This window comes from Cryptomeria japonica, chromosome 5, assembly GCF_030272615.1.
Source record: "Cryptomeria japonica chromosome 5, Sugi_1.0, whole genome shotgun sequence".
Classification (NCBI taxonomy): Eukaryota; Viridiplantae; Streptophyta; class Pinopsida; order Cupressales; family Cupressaceae; genus Cryptomeria; species Cryptomeria japonica.
Window position 1 is genome coordinate 258816280 of NC_081409.1, and position 24510 is coordinate 258840789.

Genomic DNA, 24510 nt, shown 5'->3' on the forward strand with positions numbered 1-24510 from the left:
GGGATATTTTTGCCCATCATCATCACTAACTGATTTCAATAACTTGCATTTTGGTTGTGTGCATCTCAGTAGATAATAATCTACACTTTCAGTATTGTCAAGATTAGCAATCACTGCAAAAATATCAACTGTGAAATAGACCGTGCATGTATATATATTACAAGCAATATTAGTTCATTACACTTTTTTAAATTAATTTTGAACAATATTAAATTAATGAAAAATTTAAAAATTTGTACATGTACATATATGTAATTTACAAAATATGCATGCACGCACCTATAACAACTAAATCAGAAACACATTCATAATCAGTTGAATATTGAGGATCATGAATATCAATAATGTCACTATCTTCATAAGGAGGCATTATGATAAAATCTTTCATATCCCATTGCAAAACATATCCATTAGCAATATTTTGACAATGAGTATCTTTGTTGTTCGCAATGCAATCAAGACAAAAGCATGATTTTCCTCTTGCAAGAATAACACGAGGCTTGCTAAATCCCATAGTCATGACTTGATGAAAACTTCTAATACCATTAATTGATTGACAATTATAAGGATTTGATCGCTCAATATCTGATAATACAAAAATTATTTAGTCAATTTTAGTTCATTTCACACACATATATGTATACACTCGACCAACAAAATGATTTTTGCACCATTCAATAATATCATTAGAATTACGTATGGTGTTACCTATACAAAGGCTCTTTCTTTAGAAAATTGGACTTCCCACATGTATGTATATATATATATATATATATATATATATATATATATATATATATATATATATATATATATATATATATATATATATATATATATATATATATATATATATATATATATATTAATCTATGAAGATAATTTACCTGGAAGTTCATGTTGGTGAAGTGCACACTTCACACATGCTCCTGCTCCATCATGCTCTTCTTTTCCATGTCCACTCTCAAAGAAGTTCCACAAAAACTTTATGCTATGTCGAGCATGTTGTAGGGATAACTAGTTAAAAGCTTTCACAGAATTAAATTGCCCTGACATGAATAACATATATATTAAATATACATATTTAAACTTTGACCTGTTATATACAATCAAATCATATATATATATATATATATATAACTTAAATAATCAATTTCAAATCTAATGTACTGACCGGCACATCCATCTAACCAAATCCAATGTTGTGTACATTCTATCCCACAATCTTTAATATCTTCAAAAAACATTCCAAAACAATGTGCTACATAGCTCCTATCATGACACGTATCATCACTAATATAGAAATGGACCTCCTTGATGATAATGTGTTCATTTCCAGTACTCTCTATACCATCCACATGAAATTGTGCATGTCTATAGAAAACTTGTACAAATATGACAACTTGATCAAAATGATAATATTGACTTTTAATTTCTGTGTGAGGACTAAATGTATAGTTCTTGGAGAAATCTACAATTGAAAGAATACAACTTTGTGGAAAACAATCATTTGAATCACGAAACTGTTTAGCTTGGCATCTTGCACCATGACAATGTTGGATATGTGGATGTATCATATTACGAAATCTATCTATAAACTGAATGTGGGGTGATTAACTCTCTTTCAACATAATTTTTTTGGATTCAGTTACTAACTTACTTTGGTATGTCTCATATTCAAATCTCTTCCATATAACTAGTTCATGGATATCAAAATTCTCCGTTTGCAACACAAACTTACTCAAAAATCCACAATCATTGCATTCACCTTTTATACATTGTATTTTGAACTCATCAGAATCTTCTAATTTATCACATAAAATAGACTTCACAAATTGTGTTGTACTTGTAGGAATGACTAGATTTAGATTAATTGTTGCCATGAACTTCTTATATGATTGCAAGTGTAGATGAAATTCAAGATGATTTTGACAACAAGAAGTTTTGTTGGATATTGTTGGCATATGATGAACCAGCATATTGATATAATGGTAATGTATGTTGTCATTGATGTCAATAAGTACAAGTAAACCGGTATACAGATTAAAAGAAGTTGGTGAATCGGTATGAAGAGGTGTGAAGAGATGTTGTGAACCAGTGTCAGGGTTTCACTAAGCGTGACTACCGGTTGGTAGTCTCAGCTCTAGGGTTTATGGTTTGGCAATCCAGCTTGTGCGATGCAAGTGATGATACTCTGTGATGAATTAGCTAAGAGGTGAGAATGAGGTCGAGGTGCCATGTCAGTTTTTTGCATGTGAAGGATTTCCTTGAGGATCTTGCATGTGAAGATCGATTGCATTAAATGTCTACTTCAGGAATGAACATTGTTTTTAGTGGTATGAGAAGAAAGCATGATGGGTTACTGATTCCCATATGTGGTGAAGAATGAATGATGTAGATTATCTTGTGATTTGTTTAAGATTGTATTGCTCTATGCAAAGTGTTTGGATGGTCAGGATTGGACCACTTGTATTGTAAACCTAAGATGCTTAGGGTTTAGGGTCTATGCTACCAACCTAACTTTTGTCTATAAGGTCGATGATGTTTGTTGTTGTAAGTTGTTGGCAAATGTTGTGTGTGTATCTAATTGATGAGATACTTGCCAGACCAGTAAGAGGAAAACTATAGAGTGTGATTGCAGAGTAGAGGAAATGAAAAGGATGTGCCTTGGCATGTAGTGTTGTTATCATATCAGAGTTTTACCTGTTGTCTTCTAACCATTTCAATAGTTGGAAAATCCCTTTATCGGGGTATCTTTAACAAGCTTATTGTAAATCCTTTAACTGGGTGACTCAAGATCATTGAGTTTTTCAAATCCTCTAGCGAGGTAACGTCTAACAAGGTTTCAACCTTTAATAGGGTATATAGCCATCCCTTAACTGGGTGATCTTTAACAAGATCGGTTCCTAGCAGAAACTTATTGTAAAAGTCTTTAACCAGACTAGGCTCCTAATAGAGCGAGCTTCAAAAGAGTTCAAAACAAGCTTGTGGGTATTCATCCCCACCGTGGTTTTACCCATTTGGGTTTCCATGTGAAAATCATATGTGTCATGAGTTGTGCATTTTTCATGTGATGATTAAGTATTATGTGTTTACTGATTATGCATGCAGAGCTATTAGGATATGGTATTATTGGTATAGCACAGGCATATGTTTATGGGTAAAGTTGTTATCAAGTATTGAATGTATTTGAAGTGTTTAGACTTATCATTTTATGTTGTCTGAAGTCTTACTATGTTTAACTGGTATTGCCATGGTTAAGTTCAGTAATGAAGACAACTAATTGATATTGCTTTAACTTGATAAGTTGTGGAGAAAGTTTTTGTCTATACTGATTTACCCCCCGCTCTCAGTACCAATTAGGGTATTTGTTGTTCTTCATTATTCATCAATTGGTATTAGAGCATCTCCAAGTCCTTGGTGATATAAGCTTAACCGCTTGAGGTAAAACATCCTGCTATAATGATGAAGAGGGAAGGTCCTAAGTTCAATAGAGATAACTTCAAGATATGGAAAGACAAAATCAAGTTTTACACTAGAGCTATGTTGAGAATGCCTATGTGATTCCCACTGCCACTCTGACCGATGATCAGAAGATAGAGATTCAGGAAAATGGGCAAGTCATGGAAGCCCTTATCAGCAACTTGTCAGATATTGAGTTAATTGATGTATAAGACAAGGACACTCTTGAGGATGTATGAGATGCATTAGAAACCATTTATGGTGGTGATGAGCATGTAAAGAAAGCTAAGGAAGAGAGCCTTACAGGAATATTTGAATACATGAGGATGGTTGAAGAAGAGACCATTTAGCAATATGGCATTAGGATTAAGACTGTGGTTGGAGATATCAAGAGCGTTGGTGGAACGATTGACGATGCCACCATTGTTAGTAATGTCTTGAGATCATTGTTACTGATCTATGCAATTAGAGTTGCTGCTATCTAGGAACTAAGGTCTATTGATAAAACCAAGGTATCCTTAGACTCTACAATTGCAAAGTTGATTGCATATGAGTTGAATAGCTATGATGGTAGTGTTTAGAAGACTAAGTCAGCCTTTAGAGCATCTGCTACACCATCTAGAAAAGGAAAAGAAACTAGTACCAGTTATGAATCTAGACAATGTAGAGATATGGATGATGAAGTGATTCTGATGGAGTTTGAAGCTCTTCTTGCTAAAATACTTTTGAAAGGAACTGGTAAATATAGAGGTAAGCTTCCTTTAAAATGTTTCTCCTGCAACAAGATAGGACATATAGTTGTTAATTGTCCTAAAAGTGATAATAAGGATAAACCAGAGAGGTTTAGAAAGTATAAAGGAGGAAGTAGAAAAAATTATCTTGTTGCTATAGATCAAGGTGTTATTGATGAAGAATTGGAGGATGAAGAGAGTGAAGATATAGTGTTTGTAGGTATAAAGGAAGAAGTGTCTGACAATAAAACACTTGTCTCTCGCATTGACAACTCCAATGAGTGGATTATTGATAGTGGTTGTTCTCACCACATGACTGGTGACTAGAGAAATTTTCTATCTCTAGAAGAATATGATGGAGGTGTTGTTAGATTTTGCAACAATGCACCATGCTTGGTAAAAGGTAAAGGATCCATCTCACTGAATGGAAAGATCAGTGCAGATGATGTCTACTAGGTAGAAGGTCTGAAGCATAACCTTTTAAGTGTTGCTCAAATGAATGGCAAAGGACTCACTCTGAAGTTCAAAGGTGGAATCTGTGGTATAATTAGAAAGAGTGGTGAACTTATTGCCACTGGTAAGCAGACCAGAGGTAACCTATTTTAGTTGAATGCCAAGGTTAGTCAGTGTCCGATGGCCAAGTTTGATGATAGTTGGATATGGCATAGGAGACTCTGTCATATGAAATTTGACAATATTGTTAAAGCCAGTAAGATCAAGGCAGCAAGAGGATTGCCTTTGCTGAACAAACCTGAGAATTCTTTGTGCAGAGAATGTCAACTTGGGAAGATGTCTTCCTCAAATTTTAAAGGTAAGTCTTTTTTAGCAGAAAATTTACTTGACCTTGTGCATACTGATTTGTGTGGTCCTATGAAAACTAGAAGTATTCAGGAAGATAGGTATTTTATGATTTTTACTGATGACTACTCAAGAATGATGTGGGTCACATTCTTGAAAGACAAGTCTGAAGCATTTGGAAAATTCAAAGCCTTCAGAGCATTACTAGAAAAGGAAAGTGGCCAAAGGATAAAGTGCCTAAGAATTGATCAGGAGGAGAATTCATTTATGATGAATTCAACAAGTACTGTGAAGATATTGGTATTAAGAGGAAGTTGTCTGCCCCAAGGACACCACAACATAATGGCATAACAGAAAGGAATAACATGACCGTAGTTGAAGCGGAGAGAACAATGTTGATCCAAGGAAACACTTTTTGGAGAGAAGTGGTGAGCACTGTAGTCTATACAATGAATCGGGTACTTATCAAGAAAGGAAAAGATAAAACCCCTTATGAGTACTAGACCAGGAAGAATCCCACTATGAGTTACTTTAAGGTATTTGGGAGTAAGTGCTATATCAAGAGAGGTGAGCATTTGAGCAAATTTGATGCTAAAAGTGATGAAGGAATATTTTTGGGATATTCCACTAAGAGAAAAGAACTCAAGTGCTATGATAACAGAACTTAGAAGATTGTTGAGAGCATGAATGTCAAGGTTGATGAATCACCTGAGAAATCTGAGGGAACCAACAAGGAGCAAGTGGAAGGTGAATCAAGAATAGCTTTCTGGGAACAGGTTACAACAGAAACAAGCAAAGATCTCAGTGTTCCTATACCAGTATAAGCTGTGGTAGGAGAAGAAGAAGATGGAGAAGAAGGAGAAGAGGAAAAGAAAGAAGAACCAGCTAGAGTCATTCCTAGATATGTGAAATTGCATCATGATTCAAAGCAGATCATAGGAGATAAAGATGCAGGGATACTCACAAGAAGAAAATTGAAAGAAAACTCTTGCCTGATTTCTGAATTAGAACCCAAGACTTTGAGAGCAGCACTTATAGACGAAAACTGGATTAAAGAAATGGAAGAGGAGCTAGACCAGATAGAAAAGAATGTAACATGGTCTTTGGTACCCAGACCAGAACACAAAAATGTCATAGGTACCAAATGGGTCTTCAAGAATAAGCTAAATGAAGAAGGTACAGTTATAAGGAACAAGGCTAGGCTTGTATGCAAGGGATATGTTTAGGAGGAGGGAGAAGACTATGGAGAAACCTTTGCTCCTATGGCTAGACTAGAAGGTGTTCAAATGCTACTTGCATTTGTAGAATTTAAGGGATTTAAGGTATATCAGATGGATGTGAAGTCTGCATTCTTGAATGGAATCCTTGAAAAGGAAGTATGTTTGCCCTATAAGAAGATAGTAACATGGTGTGTAGATTACACAAAACCCTATATGGATTGAAACAAGCACCTAGGGCATGGTATGAAAGGTTACATTCTCATCTTGTGAAGATTGGATTTCAGAGAACATGTGAAGATAGCAACACCTACTTGAAATCAGAGGGTGATCAGATTCTGATCTATGAAGTATTTGTAGATGACATAATCTTTGGAGGAGATGATGAAATGAGCCATGAATTTGTAGATATAATGAAGAAAGAGTTTGAGATGTCTTTGATTGGAGAGACAAAGTTCTTCATTGGTTTATAGATTTAGCAAATGAAAGAGGGTATTTTAATTACCGAGTCCAAGTATGTCAAAGAGGTATTGAAGAATTTTGGCATGAAGGAGAGCAAACTGATTGGTACATCGATACTGATTGGCTGTAAACTAACTAAGGAAGATGATTCAGCACTGGTAAACAAAAAGGAGTACTAGTCAATGATCAGTAAGATGCACTATGTGGTGTACAACAGACCAGATATTGCTCATGCAGTGGACATAATAGCTCATTTTCAGAAATGTCCTAGAGAATCCCACTTGGTATTAGTAAAGTGGATTCTTAGATATCTAAAAGGAACAATTGACTATGGATTGTGGTATCCATATAATGGTGACTTCAATCTCAAAGTATATATCAATGCCGATTGGGTAGGTAATGTGGATGACTGGAAGAGCACAACTGGTGGAGTGTTCTTTCTCGGTGGAAGATTAGTATCATGGATGAGTAAGAAGTAGAGCTATACTTCCCAGTCTACAACTGAAGTAGAATATGTGGCAACATTTATGAACTGCACTCAAGCAATCTGGATGAACACATGTATTGGAAGGTTTCAAAGTACTTGTATCTGAACTAGTGAATATATTTTGTGACAACACAAGTGCAATAAATATTTCCAAGAATCTGGTATTACATGCTAGAACTAAGCACATTGAGCTTAAATATCACTTCTTGATAGAGAAAGTTCAGAATAAGGAAGTTGTACTTCAACATGTTTCCAGTAAGGAGAAGCTAGCAGATATATTCACTAAGCCCTTACCAAAGACTCTATTTACCTATTTGAGAAGTGAATTAGGGATTTTGCCCCTTCATGAAGTCAACTAAAATTTGTGTGCTTTGCATCAGTCAGGTACTACAGTGACAAATATTTCAGAATTGATGTGTTAAAGGATGCTAATCCATAGGGGGAGCAACATAGTAGCGAATGGAAGCTTGTGCCTCCACTTTGGCATTTTTGTCAAAGGGGGAGAATATATCTGATGAATGGGGAGAAGATATTTGATAATGCAGATACACTGGTCTATGATGTTTATAGTTGCAATGCTACACTCAGTATTGCCATCAATGCCAAAGGGGCAGATTGTTGCATATTATTGGCATATGATGAACTGACATGTTGATATGATGGTAATGTATGTTGTCGTTGATGTCAATAAGTACAAGTAAACTAGTATGTAGATTAAAAGAAGTTGGTGAACTAGTATGATGAGGTATGAAGAGATGTTGTGAACTAGTGTCGAGGTTTCACTAAGCATGACTACCAGTTGGTAGTCTCGGCTCTAGGATTTCTGGTTTGGAAATCCAACTTGTGCGATACAACCGATAATACTCTGTAATGAGTTAGCTAAGAGATGAGAATGAGATTGAGGTGCCATGTCAGTTTTGTGCATGTGAAGGATTTCTTTGAGGATCTTGCATGTGAAGTTTGATTGTATTAAATGTCTACCTCGAGAATGAACATTGTTCTTAGTGGTATGAGAAGAAAGTGTGATGGGTTACTGATTCCCATATGTGGTGAAGAATGAACGATGCAGATTGTCTTATGATCTGTTTAAGATTGTATTGCTCTATGCAAACTGTTTGGATGGTCAGGATTGGACTGCTTGTATTGTAAACCTAAGATGCTTAGGGTTTAGGGTTTATGCTACCAACCTAATTATTGTCTATAAGGTCGATGATGTTTGTTGTTGTAAGTTGTTGGTAAATGTTATGTGTGTATCCGATTGATGAGATACTTGCCAGAACAGTTAGAGGAAAACTGCAGAGTGTGATTGTAGAGTAGAGGAAATGAAAAGGATTTGCCTTGGCATGTAGTATTGTTATCAGATCAGAGTTTTACCTTTTGTCTTCTAACCATTTCAATAGTTAGAAAATCCCTTTACTAGGTAGCTTTAATAGGCTTATTGTAAATCCTTTAACTGGGTGACTCAAGATCATTGAGTTCTTCAAATCCTCTAGCAAGGTAACCTCTAATAGGGTTTCAACCTTTAATAGATTATATAGCCATCCCTTAATCGGGTGATCTTTAATAGGATCGGTTCCTAGCAAAACCTTATTATAAAAGTATTTAACCCGACTAGGCTCCTAATAGAGCGAGCTTCAAAAGAGTTCAAAAAAAGCTTGTGGGTATTCATCCCCACCGTGGTTTTTCCCATTTGGGTTTCCACATGAAAAATTTGTGTCATGAGTTATGCATTTTTCCTATGATGATTAAGTATTCTGTGTTTTAGTGATTATGCATGCAAAGCTATTAGGTTATGGTATTACTGGTATATCACATGCATATGTTTATGGGTGAAGTTGTTATCAAGTATTGAATGTATTTGAAGTGTTCAGACTTATCAGTTTATGTTGTTTGAAGCCTTACTATGTTTAACCAGTATTGCCATGGTTAAGTTCAGTAATGAAGACAATTGGTTGATATTTCTTTAACTTGATAAGTTGCAGAGAAAGTTTTTGTCTATACTGATTCATCCCCTCCTCTCAGTACTGATTAGGGTATTTGTTGTTCATCATTATTCATCAAGTTTCATGTACCTTATTTATGCGTACAAAGAAAGGATGAAATCTCTCAAACATTCTTGGCAAATCTTTACATCTGAAAATTCTTGCTTGAATGATTCAAACAATTCACTTTGTGTTGTATCTAAGAAATATTTTGGATGTGTAATCTTTTTACCATCTTCATCTATCATCTGTATAGTATCACTTCTATTGGAACAAACACAAGATTGGTTGGTCCAGTAATCAATGATCTGTCTTTTTACATCTTCAAAAATTATGTCTTTTGTAGGAACCCTACAGATATTTACCCAATTCTTTTCAATGTTTTCATCCATCATATTTCTCTTCCTAATGTATCTTTGAACAGTTCTTCTAGATACATTCATTGATTGAGAAATTGCATTAACTTTTTTTTTACAAGTTAATTCCTTACTAGTAATCATAGTCATCAATGCTCTATGTGCAACACTTAAATCAACACCTTGACTTGTGTTCTCAATACAATTCAATGCTTCTTGTAAATTTTCAATTATAGTTTTGTTTACTAATGTATCACTCAAACTTTTCTTATTACCAACACCCAACAAGTCCAAAATAGGTTTCATTTCCCTTTTCCTAAATAACTTAGCAAATAATTGTACTCTTCCAACAATAGACTTATTTTTAAAATAATCATCCCACCAATTCTTACAATGCAATTTTAATGTGCTTTTAGGTATCATATCTTTAGATGGATTTCATTGAAAAGACCATCCTCATCCATTTCCATCAAATTTTCCATACCAGATGTTTTTTTTTGTCTTGTACCTGAGCAGATGTTTCTTGAACATCATCAGGTTGATCTTGAACAACAACAGATTTATGTTGACTACATTTTGTATGACCTTTCATCTTATTGTCCCTTTTACGATTATACAACCTTGATCTAGTCCTTTTAATCCCCATTGCAAAAAATATTTAGATCTTCAAAATTTTGTGCTTTGAACCTACAAACAACACATGCGAATATGCATATCTTCAAAATTTAGTGCTTTGAACTAAAAAGGTTATATATCTAATAACGTTTCATCGGTTCTTAACAAAAAAAATGTAATTAGTGAAATGTATAAATAATTTTGCATTCTTAAACTTAACATGTATAAATTTTATCCATTTAGATCATTTGACTTGAAATCCAATTTTTATAATTTAGAAAATGAAAAAATAAGGCTCAAGAAATTTAGGAGCATTGATAAAAAGTAAGAAATTAAGTATACTTCAATTAGATACATTTGACTATATGCAATGTACATATGAGCATGATTTAATAATTAATTGCTTGAAATCACTTAGCTAATATATAGAGAATTTGAGTCAAGTATTAGGAAATAAAATATAATATAATTCAGTACTGAATAGTGCTGGATATATGGCCAAGAAATGGTTATCGTTGTATCGCACTGACAAAAGAATATGGTTAATCTAAAAAATATTTAATTTCAAAAAAACATCTAATATTGTAAATTAAGCATGATTGAAAAAATAATTTCAAATAACATACTTGAAAAGGGTAGACACCTTCCAAAAAAAAATTCAAAATCTTCACCCCTTTACAAAATTAGAAATATTTGCCCCTTTTATAATCTTCCTACTCACTCCAAAATGCCACTTTATTTGAAAAAAAATTGTTTGCAAAAATAACTCTTATTATTTTCGCACTTGATTGATTTGGTTTTTTTAATGGAAAAAATAATTCTTTTTTATATGGGGTTCAAGCAATCGGTCACTTGTATAACCGATCGTGTCGACCCTCATAGTTCTGGCTAGAAGGGTTCTGACCGAAACCCTTCTAGCCGGAATGTTTCCAGCAGGAACGTTTTCGGCTGGAACGGCTTATGTAGAATGCCAAGTGGCAGCCACATTAACAAAAATGATGATTATCTCAAACTTGTCACTTCTGCAATAAAATTCAATATATAAATTAAACTTATTAAAAAAATAAAAAATACCCCTTTTTAGAGATCGAAGTCACGATTCTACTCATATAATTTTTTTACCATTTTTATTACATTTAATATATAAAAAATTAATAATACTACAACTAAGTATCCTTTTGTTCGAAATGAGTCTGCTTTGAAAAAAAATATCAAATCACTTCAAAAAAAATTGAAAAAAATATGGTTCTCTAGAAGAGAGAGTCTTCTCCAAAAGGGTATTTTTATTGTTTGGATTGTCATAAATTGAATAGACAAATTGTGGTGGGAGACAAAAACTGTCAAATTCTAATGTATTTGACATCCAAATGCTATTACAAAAAAAATATACATCAATTTTTTTTTCATCCACTATATAAATATGTGATCTATAACTGATATCAAAATGAAAAAAAAAAAAGTTGATTTACATTTACTTTTGAGGTGGGAACCAGACCCCCTATTTTTCAATGTTTTTCAGCAATAAAAAAATGGACTTTAAAGCTAAAAAAAACATATAAATTATTGACAAAAAAATTTCAAAAAATAGTAGACTTAAACTTCAACAAATTTTACGCATTTCATCAGTTTACATCATCTTCAAATTCAAAATTCAAATGACACTTTTATGGCAATGAAATTGAACAGTTATTGTTGTGTTAGCATTTTCCTTTGTAAAAGTGTGACACAGGTTTGTACTTTTACCCTCTTTGTTGGCATATGCACACTCCAATGAGACATTGTAGGTGATTGAAGGTTTTGTCATTGATGACAACCTTACAATCCTATGACACCAGCAAGGCATTATACTGTCAAGGCATTACACCGACAAGTTAGTGCACCGACATCAGCAGATCAGACTCTACACCAACACTCAGGACACCAGCATCGGCACAAACAAAGGAAGTATACCGACACAACGGCCGACATGATTTTGTTATATTATATTTTGTTTATTATTGTAAAAACTTTGTAAGCTGACTTGGCATGTTGTAAAATGACTCTTATATATAAAAGAGATCATTGTAGACATTTTGTAAGTAAGGAAGAAAGTGAAGAAAGTGATGTATGCGAAATATTAAGGCAGACCTATTATGAAAAATATAGGTTAAAGGGTTTATGTAAGAAGCAGAGCAACAACCAGTACTGAATCAGGCATTATAGATGCTATTGTAAAGCAGTACAAGATATTGGATTTGTATACTCCACATTGTAAGTCAGTGAGACTTCCCATTTAGCAGTGAGCTCTAGGCAGTTGGCCTTCCTACATGTGCAAGCCCCTATTGTAAGTAATGTTCTCTTATTGGCCAGTAAGTGGATATTGTGGGTCACAAATCCCATCGAGGTTTTTCCCACACCGGGTTTCCTTGTTAAATCCTTGTGTCATGGTGTTCTTTTCATGTGGATGTTTTTGATTTTGTTTATTGCATTATTTCTTGCATACCAGTACACTGTTCTAATATGTTCTACATGTTTTGAAATAAGAAATTTTGTACACCGGTCAGATACTGATTCACCCCAACCCTCTCAGTATCTGTGGGAATCCTAACACTCTTATGCTATGTATTGTGAAAGAAAACATGTACCCTTATGTTATGTATCTTCTTATGATGTAATAGTTAGGTGAAGTTCATATGGTATGTTCATTGATGTATTATTTATTCCTTTATGTAATGTTAGGTCATAATTCTATGTGAAAGAAAGTGATAGTATTGTGTACTTGCATTGTATTGATATTGTATGAAAGAATTGCATGTGTAAGTTTATGAAGAAATTAAATTGGAAGGATAGTAGTTGTTGTTATAGTCGTTGTTTAAAGTAATGGAAATCTTCAAGTTGTGAGGGATTATGTTGTTTAGCTAATTAAGCTAGTTATCTTCAGTTATGTAATGAAGCTTAAATGTTTCTCTACTTTTGTTTAAGAGAATGGTTTTAGGAGTATTTGTTTTGGTTGTTTCTTAAGGAATCTAAATAATATGATAAGGGATTAAATTATGCTATGTGGTTGAATTAAGCTTATGAGTTAATGAAATTGATGTAGTTGAATGGAAAGTAAATGGATAGGCTATAAGTTATATTATGATGTTCTAAATGGTTATGTGATGTGTCAGTTTTATGTCAAGTAGTGACATTAAGATACCCTAGGCAATGAATATGAATTGTTTGGTTTAATTATGGAGTTAAGTTAAGGATTGGTTGGTTATTTTGCTTGTCTGATATGGTTTCATGGTTATGTTCATATATATTTCATTCATATAATAATGATGAAATAATGATTTAAGGAAGTCATGTGTATTTTAGATGTTGTATTGTAGTAAAGATTAATTAAACAAAATAAAAAATTATTATCTCCTTTCTTAGTTGATTTTGGTTTATTTCTTTAGGGTATTTTGGCGGGCATTACAAAGAAGCCATAACTAAAGAATATTGGCCATGGAAATCATTATGAAGCAAAAATTTTCTTACAAAAGCAAGGATGTTTGCTTGTCTATATATTCAAGGAATTGTGCTCACATATGATCAAATGGGAAAAATGGGTATCGAAGAACCGGGTAGATGTGTTTTATTTAAAATGCAGAATGAAATAGTAGACCATATTCTCTTAGGTTGCTCCTATGTAAGGAAATATTGGGACTACCTTTTAGGAAAGTTATATTTCCAATGCCCCAAACCGCAACAATTATTTGAATAGTATAAAATAAAGGAAGGTTTGAGAAAGAGAGGTATGTTTTCTAGTCTTTGGAAAATTTTCCCTCAATAGTGTTTTGTTAAGTTTGGAAGGAAAGAAATAGGAGAATCTTTCAAGATAAAGAAATGCTAGAGAAAATTCTTATACAAAAAATTTAAGATCAAATTATGGATTTGGTCATTGTAGCATCAAGGAACCAAGTGTTAAAGGAAAATTCCTTCACTCTATCGGATGATGAAATAACCAAAAAAATTTAAAGGATTAATCATCCCTAAAATTTAGGGTGGAAGTAATAACAAGGATTTAGTGATAGCTAGAGACCCCCATATAAGGAATGGATAAAAATTAATTTTGATGGAGTAGTGAAAATGATAGGGAGAGTCCTAATTTCCCACCAATTGGAGCTCTTGATGGTGTAATCCTATTCTCTATTAGGGCCCATAGTCTTCTCCTATGTACTCCCCTACCAATAGTTTAGTTTTCTTGTTTCACCTTCCTCATTCTCACAAGGTAAGCTTGCTCACAATATCCTTGCAAGGGTGCAAGACTGACAACACTTGTTCTCTCTCTTTGCAAAGCCACCCTTCATGTTTGGCTTGGAAAATTTTCTCTCCTTTTGGTTATAAAAATGACTAAGTTCCAAGGCTCATAGCCTTCGGGATCTTCTTCCAGTTCTCAAAAGATTCCTCCCCTACAAGTTATCTCCTTTGCACTATTGACACCTAGTTGGACTATCACCAAACTCGCCTAGGGCCAGTTGACAGGAATAGCTAATGCCATCTCCTAGACTTCCACAAATGAAAACCTACTATACATGATTGGCTCTACTTTACAACCTCCAATGATCATGTGGAGTTTCAAGCTAGACCCATGTGGTTATTTACAAATAGAGAACCAAAACTAAAAAAGGAAAAATTATTTATAGATTCTGAACTTATTCCCAGGTTCAACCTAGTAACTCACAAAATAGAGAAATGAAGTGTTTACATTGAGTGCAATAGTGAACTTAAATATTCTAAAACATTATTGCAATTTACAACATAAATCAGACACTGAATGGAAGCCTAAAAATAGACTTCTCTTTTTATTCATAAAAATAGATGCATTCTCTATGTCAAGTTATTGCATTCAACAACAATCCATTTATAGATGCCCGTTGGGTCTTTTATACATTCCTCCCTCTATCGTGAACTCCTCCTATTGGACAAGATTGACTTTTTTACCAATGATTTCCAGCAGTAACTTTTGGATAGGTTCTATCGGAACATCGGGGTAACATCTAAACAAGGTTACCGATGTCCGATGACAACCTCCAACTCTTCGCACTTCCTATCGGGTCATCAGGAAGTCTTCAAAACTTTACTTCTGATGACCGATGACAATTTTCTACCACTCACACTTTTTCCATCGAGCATCGGGATAGAAAGAAATCCCTTTGACCGATAGTCGATGCTTTCATCCACTTGTTGGGTATTTCCATCGAGTCATTGGGATGTCTCCAAACTTGTCAGCCCTATTGTCCAATGTTGTTTACATGGCACCCCATGATTGCTTCTGGGGTCTCTGTCCTGCCACTTTAGCACAACCTCTCCAACCACCCGGAATGAACCTCTTCTCTCTAGCAGGGTCCCACCTTCTTCACGTGGTACCCCCTAATTGGTTCTGGGCTCTCTATTCTGCCACTTCAACACGACCTCTCCAATCACCCAAAATGAAGCTCTTCTCTCTAGCTGGGTCCCACCTTGGTCGCCAAGTCACATAAGATAAACATTGTGCAGCTTGCCACAATGGTATGGCGACAATTATCTAATCATCCCAGACTTGCTCACTTGTTAACCGAATAGGAAGAAGGTTTCATCAGGTCATCGGGAAGATTGCAAACATGTTAACCTAATGGTCAATGACAACTTAGTGCAAGAGTTGGTCTCATCGGGTTATCGGTGTAGGGTGAAATCCCTCTTGCCGATCTCCGATACTCCATCCAGCAAATGCGCTCCAATCCAATGCTTTCTCATTAGGACATCGGGGTAGCTTGAACTGGCTCCTTCCGATACCCGATGACTCACCAACAAACAACCCATCGGAATAAGCTATCTCGATGCACTTATGAGATGCCTTTTCAAACTAAGAAAACACACATTTGAACCTAATCACACCAAAATTGTTGAAAATTTTGAAAATGCAACCAAAACTGGGTGCTCCTACAACATACTTCCCCAATGAGAAAGAATTCAAGGGACTCCTTGAGGCAACACAAAGGAGGGAACTCCGTGTTTCAAAAAGTTTTCCATAGGGACCCAAGTGGCCTCAGAATCAGAAAGATGTTGCCATTTAACTAAGTGCTCCATATAGGTGGTATGCCTGGTCTTCTTGAGGACTCGTGAATTGAACACCTTTTTGACTCGTGGCCTGGTTGTCAATGGTAAGGGTAGGTCTGAAAGTTCCTATGAGACCTCTAAAAATATCTGACATTCTTCTGGAAGTGTACCCTTATACGGTACCAAGTCTGCAATATTGAAAATAGGAGATAAAGCCATGTCTCTAGGTAGGTCAAGTTTGTAGGCATTGTTTCCATACTTGGCCAAGATCTTACAAGGTCCAATTATCTTCATTTGAAGTTTGCTAGGGACACCTTTTTTAAGCCTTTCTTTGTTCAAGTGAATCGTTACCAAGTCCCCAACAACAAATTGTGCATCTCTTCTCTTTTTATCTACTTTGTCCTTGAGTTTCTAAGAGTTGTCTAGTAAAGCTTGCCTAACTTGCTCATGAATCTCCTTCATGGACTGAGCCATGTCAACAACATGTCCGCTCTATTGTCCCATCTTCTCAATTTCTCTAAGCTCCAAAACACCTCTAGGATGAAGGCCATAAACTACTTCAAAAGGACTCTTACCGGTTGATCTATTCACATTGTCATTGTAAGCAAATTCAACTTGATGAATAATCTGATTCCAAGATTTACCATACTCTTTTGTCAAACATCTGAGAAATTTCCCCAAAGTTCTATTGACCACCTCTATTTGGCCATCTGTTTGGGGATGGTATGTTGAGTTGAAAGACAAGTTAGTTCCCAATTTCTGCCATAAAGTTGTCCAGAAATGTCCAATGAATTTGGTATCTCTATCTGACACTATATTGATGGGTAAACCATGAATCCTAATGAACTCTTTGAAAAACAAATGAGCAATATGACTGGCATCATGAGTCACCTTACAAGGAATAAAATGGGCCATTTTACTGAATCTGTCTACGACAACATAGATGCCATCAAATTGAGATTTGGTCTTGGGTAAACCAACAACAAAATCCATACTTACACACTCCCATGGTCTATTTGGGAAAGGTAAAGGATGATACAGTCCAACATTAGAAGATGTTCTTTTATCTCTTTGACAAATTGCACATTTCTCCACATATCTCCTAATATCCCTTTCCATCTTTGGCCAATAGTAGAATCTTTGAACAAGTTCCAAAGTCTTATTCAAACCAAAATGTGCATCCATTGTGCTTTTCTTGCATCAAATTGTCTCTCATAGACCCTCTGGGTACACAAAGTTGTCCTCCTTTGAACAAAAGTCCATTTTGTAAAGTGAAATCTGCATATTCACTATGAAAATGATTCCTAGATGCTTGACAAACCTTGTAGGCAGAAGAAAAATATTCATCTTCTTCATACAAATTCTTGAAACTATCCACTCCAATGCTTTTGAGTTGCACTTCTTGCAATGTTAGTAACCTCTTACTCAATGCATCAACTACCTTATTACATTGTCCTTTGTTGTGTTTGATGGTAAAAGTATATGACTACAAATACTCTACCCATTTGATATGCCTATGGTTTAACTTTTCTTGAGAATTAAGAAAGCCAAGAGATTGATTATCAGTGTAAACCACAAATTCCTTAGGTAGCAAATAATTCCTCCATTTCCTAAGGGAATGGACAAGTGCATACAATTCCAAATCATATGAAGAATACCTTTTCTTTGCATCATTGAGTTTCTTGCTAAAAAATGCAACTGGTCTATTGTCTTGACTCAAAACTGCTCCAACCGCTATGTTGCTAGAATCACATTCAATTGTGAAAAGTTTGTCAAAGCTTGGTAGGATTAGTACTGGTTGAGTAGCCACCTTTTTCTTCAAGAGATCAAAACCTTTTTGTACTTCCTTTGTCCATACAAACTTGGTTCTCACACCTCCCTTGATTGTCTCTAGCATATGTGCACATATCTCACTGAACACCCTAATGAATTTCCTATAAAACTGAGCGAAATCGTGAAAAATCCTTACTTCACTTGTTGTTTTAGGAGTAGGCCAATTGTTTATTTCTTCCACCTTTGAAGTGTCCATTTTCAAATCACCACTTGAGATTACAAACCCAAGATACACTAATTCATGTTTCATAAACTCACATTTCTCCAAATTGATGGTTAGTTGTTCATCATATAGTTTTCTCAATACAATTTCTATATGCTTAAGATGCTCATCTTTAAACTTACTAAAAATTAAGATGTCATCTAGGTAAACAACAACAAATTTACCAATGTAGTCCTTGAGTACTTCATTCATGAGTCTCATGAATGTGGTAGGGGCATTTGTGAGTCCAAATGGCATAAAGCGTCATTCACAAAGTCCTTCTATGGTCTTGAAGGTTGTCTTCCATTCGTATCCCTCCTTAATTCAGATTTGGCATTAACCACTCTTGAGGTCTATCTTGGTAAAATACTTAGCACCCCTTAAACAATCCATCAAATCTTAAATTTTGGGAATAAGAAATCTATACCTGATTGTAATCCAGTTGATGACTCTTGAATCAATGCACAGTCTCCAAGTACCTCCCTTCTTCAGTGCCAACATAGTGGGCACAACACATGGGCTGATTCTTTTCCTTATCAGACCATTGTACAAAAGTTGTTGTATTTGTTTAGCTATCTCCTAGTTCTGCTCTGGTGTCATCTTATAGGATACCTTATTAGGAAAAGAAGCTCCATGTATGAAGTCAATCTGGTGACTGATGACACATTGAGGAGGCAATGTTGTAGGTGTTCCATCACTAATGACCTCCTTGAACTATTTTAGTATCTACTATACTTCATTAGGAATGCATACTTTCTTTTCTTTTCTTTCTTCTTTAGTTTCACTACAAGTGCAAAACCCACTCCTTCTCCTTCCTTGAGGGTGTTAATGAACTCCTTCTCACCAACTAGCAGCACGTTGGAACCCATAGGTTTGATTCCTTCTTCATCTTTTAAGGACTGAATTTTGTAAGTAACTCCATCTTTTTGGAAAGTATAGGAATTCTTTTCACCATTGTGTACTGCTTTCTTGTCAAATTGCCAAGGTCTACCTAAGAGTAGGTGGCATGCATTTATTGGCAAGATATCAGATGAAATCTTGTCTTTGTAACTTCCTATAGTGAACTCCGCCCAAGTTTGTTCATTCACTAGAACATGTTGCTCCTAATTGAGCCAAGTAACCCTATAAGGATCACTATGTGGAATTCTTTGCAGGTTAAGTTTACTTACTGCTTCTTCTGACACAATATTGTTAGTGGAACCTGAATCTACCACCATTTTGCACACTTTACCCATAATCTTGTATTTTATCCTAAACAAGGATCTTCTTTGGCTAGGTTCCTCCTTAACTGGTTCTTTGATCAAGACTCTTGTCATCATGAGATTATCTCCACTCTTAGAATCTAAACTCACTTCTGATGGCTTCACATTTGTTGCATCTTCTTGAATATAATTTACTCTTCTTTCACCTCCTTGGGATGAAGAAGACTTATTAGGACATCTATAAGCTAGGTGTCCAAGCTAATAGCAGTTGTAGCACTTCATGTGGCAAAATAGGACCCTCTTCCTGATCCACTAGACCTTCCTCTATTAAAGTTGCTAGATCCCCTTCCTCTATATCTTCTCTTGCTATTGGAATCCCCACTTTTCTCTACCAACTTGGATTCCTCTTGGGATATTTGGTCTACACCTCTACCACTATAGCTACCTCTATGACCTCTACCATCTCTTCCTCTACCTCTACCTCTATTGCTTTGTTCTTGTTTCTTCTTGCTCTTTTCCTCCACCTTCAGTGTCAATTGATAACACTTATGCACAGTGTTAGGACTTAACAAACTCAACTCCTCTTGAATATTCCATCTCAAGCCATTCAAGTATCTGGCTACATTGATGCTCTCATCCTCTACAACCTTGGATCTCAGAACAACTTCTGACATTCCTTAGTGTAGCTGCTCACATCCAGGTCTCTTTGCCTCAAGTTTTGTCTCCTCTTGTGCAACTAGATTTCATAGTCTTCAGGGATATAGGTTTCCCTCACCTTGGCTAACATGCCCTTCTAAGTAGCTATGGGGTTCTTACCCTCCTTTTGCCTCTCTTCTTGGACAAATTTCCACCAAGTTAAGGATGCTCCTCTCATTCTAGACTTCACTACCTTCACCTTTTTGGCTTCACTGATTCCATCACACTCAAAGTGATTCTCCATTCCTTCAATCCATTCAATAACTACTTCAAGCTCCATTTTCCCATGAAAAAGTGGCACCCCTAAATATTTTCCTCCTAATGCTTTAATTTCTTTAAGGAAAGGTTCTTCTGGTAGAATAGGGTTTGGTTCAGGTATGCTATCCTCTTCTATTGATTCTTTTCCCTTCCCTTCATTGACCTTGATTGTCACTTTCTTAGTTTTATCTTCAACTACGTCTAGTTTGTTCTCTAGTTGTAGTAATCTTTCTCTCAGGAGTTTATTATCTTCCTCCTGATCTGCTACCTTCTTGGCTAACTCTACATTGGTCACCATTCTGAGACTATTTTCTCCTACGGATTCAGTGCCTGACATCAACAAGTTTCTTTCCAAGTCTTAAGTAGCTCTGATACCACTTTGATAGGGAGAGTCCTAATTTCCCACCAACTGGAGTTCTCAATGGTATAAACCTATTCTCTATTAGGGCCCATAGTCTTCTCCTATGTACTCCACTACCAGTAGTTTAGTTTGCCTATTTCACCTTCCTCAAGCTCACATGGTAAGCTTGCTCACAATATCCTTGTAGGGGTGCAGGACTGACAACACTTGTTCTTTGTCTTTGCAAAACCACCCTTCATGTTTGGCTTGGCAAATTCTCTCTCCTTCCAGGGCTCATAGCCTTCTGGATCTTCTTCCAGTTCTCAAAAGATTCCTCCCCTACAAGTTATCTCCTTTACACTACTGACACCTAGCCGAACTATCACCAATCTCGCCTAGGGCCAGTTGATAGGAATAGCTAATGCCATCTCCTAGACTTCCACAAATGAAAACCTACTGTACATGATTGGCTTTGCTTGACAGCCTCCAATGATCATGTGGAGTTTCAAGCCAGAGCCATGTGGTTATTTACAAACAGAGAAGCAAAACTAAAAAAGGAAAACTTATTTACAGATTCTGAGCTTATTCTCAGGCTCAACCCAGTAACTCACAAAAAAGAGAAATGAAGTGTTTACATTGAGTGAAATAGTGAACTTAAAGATTCTAAAACATTATTGCAATTCACAACAGAAATCAGACACTGAATGGAAACTAGAAAATAGACTTCTCTTTTTATTCAGGATAATAGATGCGTTCTCCATGGCAAATTATTACATTCAACAACAACCCATTTATAGATGCACGTTGGGTCTTTTATACATTCCTCCCTTTGTCGTGAACTCCTATTGGATAGGATTGATTTTGTTACCAATGATTTCCAGCGATAACTATTGGACAGGTTCTATCGGAACATCGGGGTAACATCCAAACAAGGTTACTGATGTCCGATGACAACCTCCAACTCTTCGCACTTTCTATCGGGTCATCGAGAAGTCTTCGAAACTTTACTTCCAATGACCGATGATAATTTTTCGTCACTCGTACTTTTTCCATCGGACGTCGAGATAGCAAGAAGTCCCTTCGACCGATAGCCGATGCTTTCCTTTGCTTGCTGGGCATTTTGCATCGGGTCGTTGGTATCTCTCCAAACTTGTCAGCCCAGTCATCTAATCTTATTCATGTGGCACTCCCTGATTACTTCCGATGTCTCTATCCTGTGACTTCAGCATGACCTCTCAAACCACCTGGAATGAAGCTCTTCTCTCTAGTTGGGTCCCATCTTGTTCACGTGGCACCCCCTGATTGGTTCTAGGGTCTCTGTCTTGCCACTTCAACATAGCCTCTCCAACCGCCTATAATGAAGCTCTTCTCTCTAGCTGGGTCCCACCTTGGTCACCAAGTCGCGTAAGATAAACATTGTGTAACTTGCCACAATGGTATGGCGACAATCATCTGATCATCCCGGACTTGCTCAGTTGTTAACCGAACAGGAAGAAGGTTTCATCGGGTCATCGGGAAGACTACAAACATGTTAACTCAATGGCCGATGACAAATTAATGAGGGAGTCAGTCTCATTGGTATATCGGTGTAGGGTGAAACCCCTCTTGCTGATCTCTGATACTCCACCTAGCGAACACGCTCCAATCCAATGCTTTCTCATTGGGACATCGAGGTAGCTTGAACCAGCTCCTTCCAATACCTGATGACTCACCAACAAACAACCCATCGGAATAAGCTATCCTGATGCACTTATAAGATGTCATTTCAAACTGAGAAAACACACATTTGAACCTAATCACACCAAAATTGTTGAAAACTTTGAAAATGCAACCAAAACTGGGTGGTCCTGAACCAGAAAGTAATCTAGGTCAAAATTGTATGGGTTGTATTGCTAGAAATAAAGAGGGTATAATGATTACAAAAGAATTAGAAGCATTTGGAGAAACCACTAAAAATATAGTAGAAATCATAGCAACATTGCTTAGACTACAACTATGTTTAAAATTAGGAGCAAGCAAGATCCCCCTGGAAGGAGACTCTAAGATAGTGATTAATGCTATTCAAAAAATAGGTCACCCAATTGATTGATGGTGAGATGGCACAATCCAATCCAAGAATTATTATAAAAATAGATGATTTAAAAATTCGTCATATCTATAGAGAAGGGAACGTTGAGACAAATAGATTGGTGAAAAATGTTATTAGAAAATGATGAATCATAGAGAGGCTACATAAATAAATGCCAAGGTCAAGCTAGTTGAGAAGTGTAGGATTTGTAATTGGTTGGACAATGTTTAAAATATTTGACTGTTTGAAATTTGAGTGGATGTTTATTGAGTAAAGGCAAATCTATGATATAATCCTGAATAAAGTTCACGAGGTATTGTTAGATTTGATGTGATGGAATCACCAAAGGGATCGTGGCTTCAAAATTATTTTTGTCATGGTTAATGGAAGGATGGATATTGTTCATTAGTCATGAGCTTGGAAGAATAAGTTTTAATGATTAATAAAATGTAGATGCTAGAAGGATAGGCATTATTTAAGAAGGTAGAGGTTTGGTGTCTGAGGGAGAGGAGATAGATTAATTAAGCTGAAGGGAAAATAATTATCGGTGAACAAATTTGGCGGTAAATCATTATTGGATGATTGCCAACCTAGAGAGTATGATCTGTCATGATATGGTTCTTGTAGTTTGAAAGATTAAAATATCATGATTAAAAGATATGACAGAAAGTCATCATTACTCGATGCCAGGAAAGGACATAAGTATTGCCTTAATAGAGGGAGCCTTTAAGACGGATTTAAGATTTCATTAACTATAATAATGTTTTGGAAACATCCAGAATATCTTGCCAAATTATAAATTTGCCCATTTTCTACCCGCAGGTAGAGTTTTGATCGCATACGACAGAATGGAGACCCCAATTCGATTGTTGGCATCTAGAAAATAGATGGATTTTGTAGGTTAAATAGAAAATAGATGGATTTTATAGGTGAAATAGATGATAAGATATTAAACACTATTATGAGGTATAAGCATCCATTAGTTTTGTATGTGATAAAGTCTCTGCCAGGGGAGGATTTTTTTAATGATAGATCATACATATCGCACTAATATAGACATCTCCTCAATGTTTTTGGCTATTTCATTAGATAGAGGACTGGGAAAGGATATGACCAAGAATCTACGCAAAGCAGTATTCAAAGAAGAAAGTGTTGGTAGGGTTAGATGATGTTTTGAGAAATTATGATAATTTTTGGATTCCCCTTCCCAAGGACTTCGACAAACTGAATGAAGAAGTGCCAAAACTTCCAATTATTTTGATGGATGATGAGGAGAATTATTAGGAAAACAAAGTGGCAGAAATCAAAAGTCTGATTTTTTTAAAGAACTGGATGAATCTAGAAGAAAAGGTGGCTCTACATTGGGTTTCAATATTCATACGTCAGGAAGGACTAGAGTAGCAGATTCAAGTAGATGAGATTGAAGGAGAGAGACCCACAGATTTTGACAAGATAGAATTTGAGGAAGGTTAAAAGGATCATTTTATGGCTTGTAACTTAGTTAATATATAGATAGTAAAAAAGGCCTGACATTTCAGAGTAGGATATCAACAATAGTATGGAGTCTGTTTGCTGATAAGGCATGGAGTTTTTTTGGTCATATTTTTGTAATTTTAAATCATAGATTGTTAGTTATTTATGTAATCAGAAGGGATAAGTTTATGCTATTACATGCATGATTGGAAGAAGTCTAAGGGCAGTATGCTCTATTTTAAATGATGCAAACATGAAGTATTTAAATTATGTTTATTTTTTT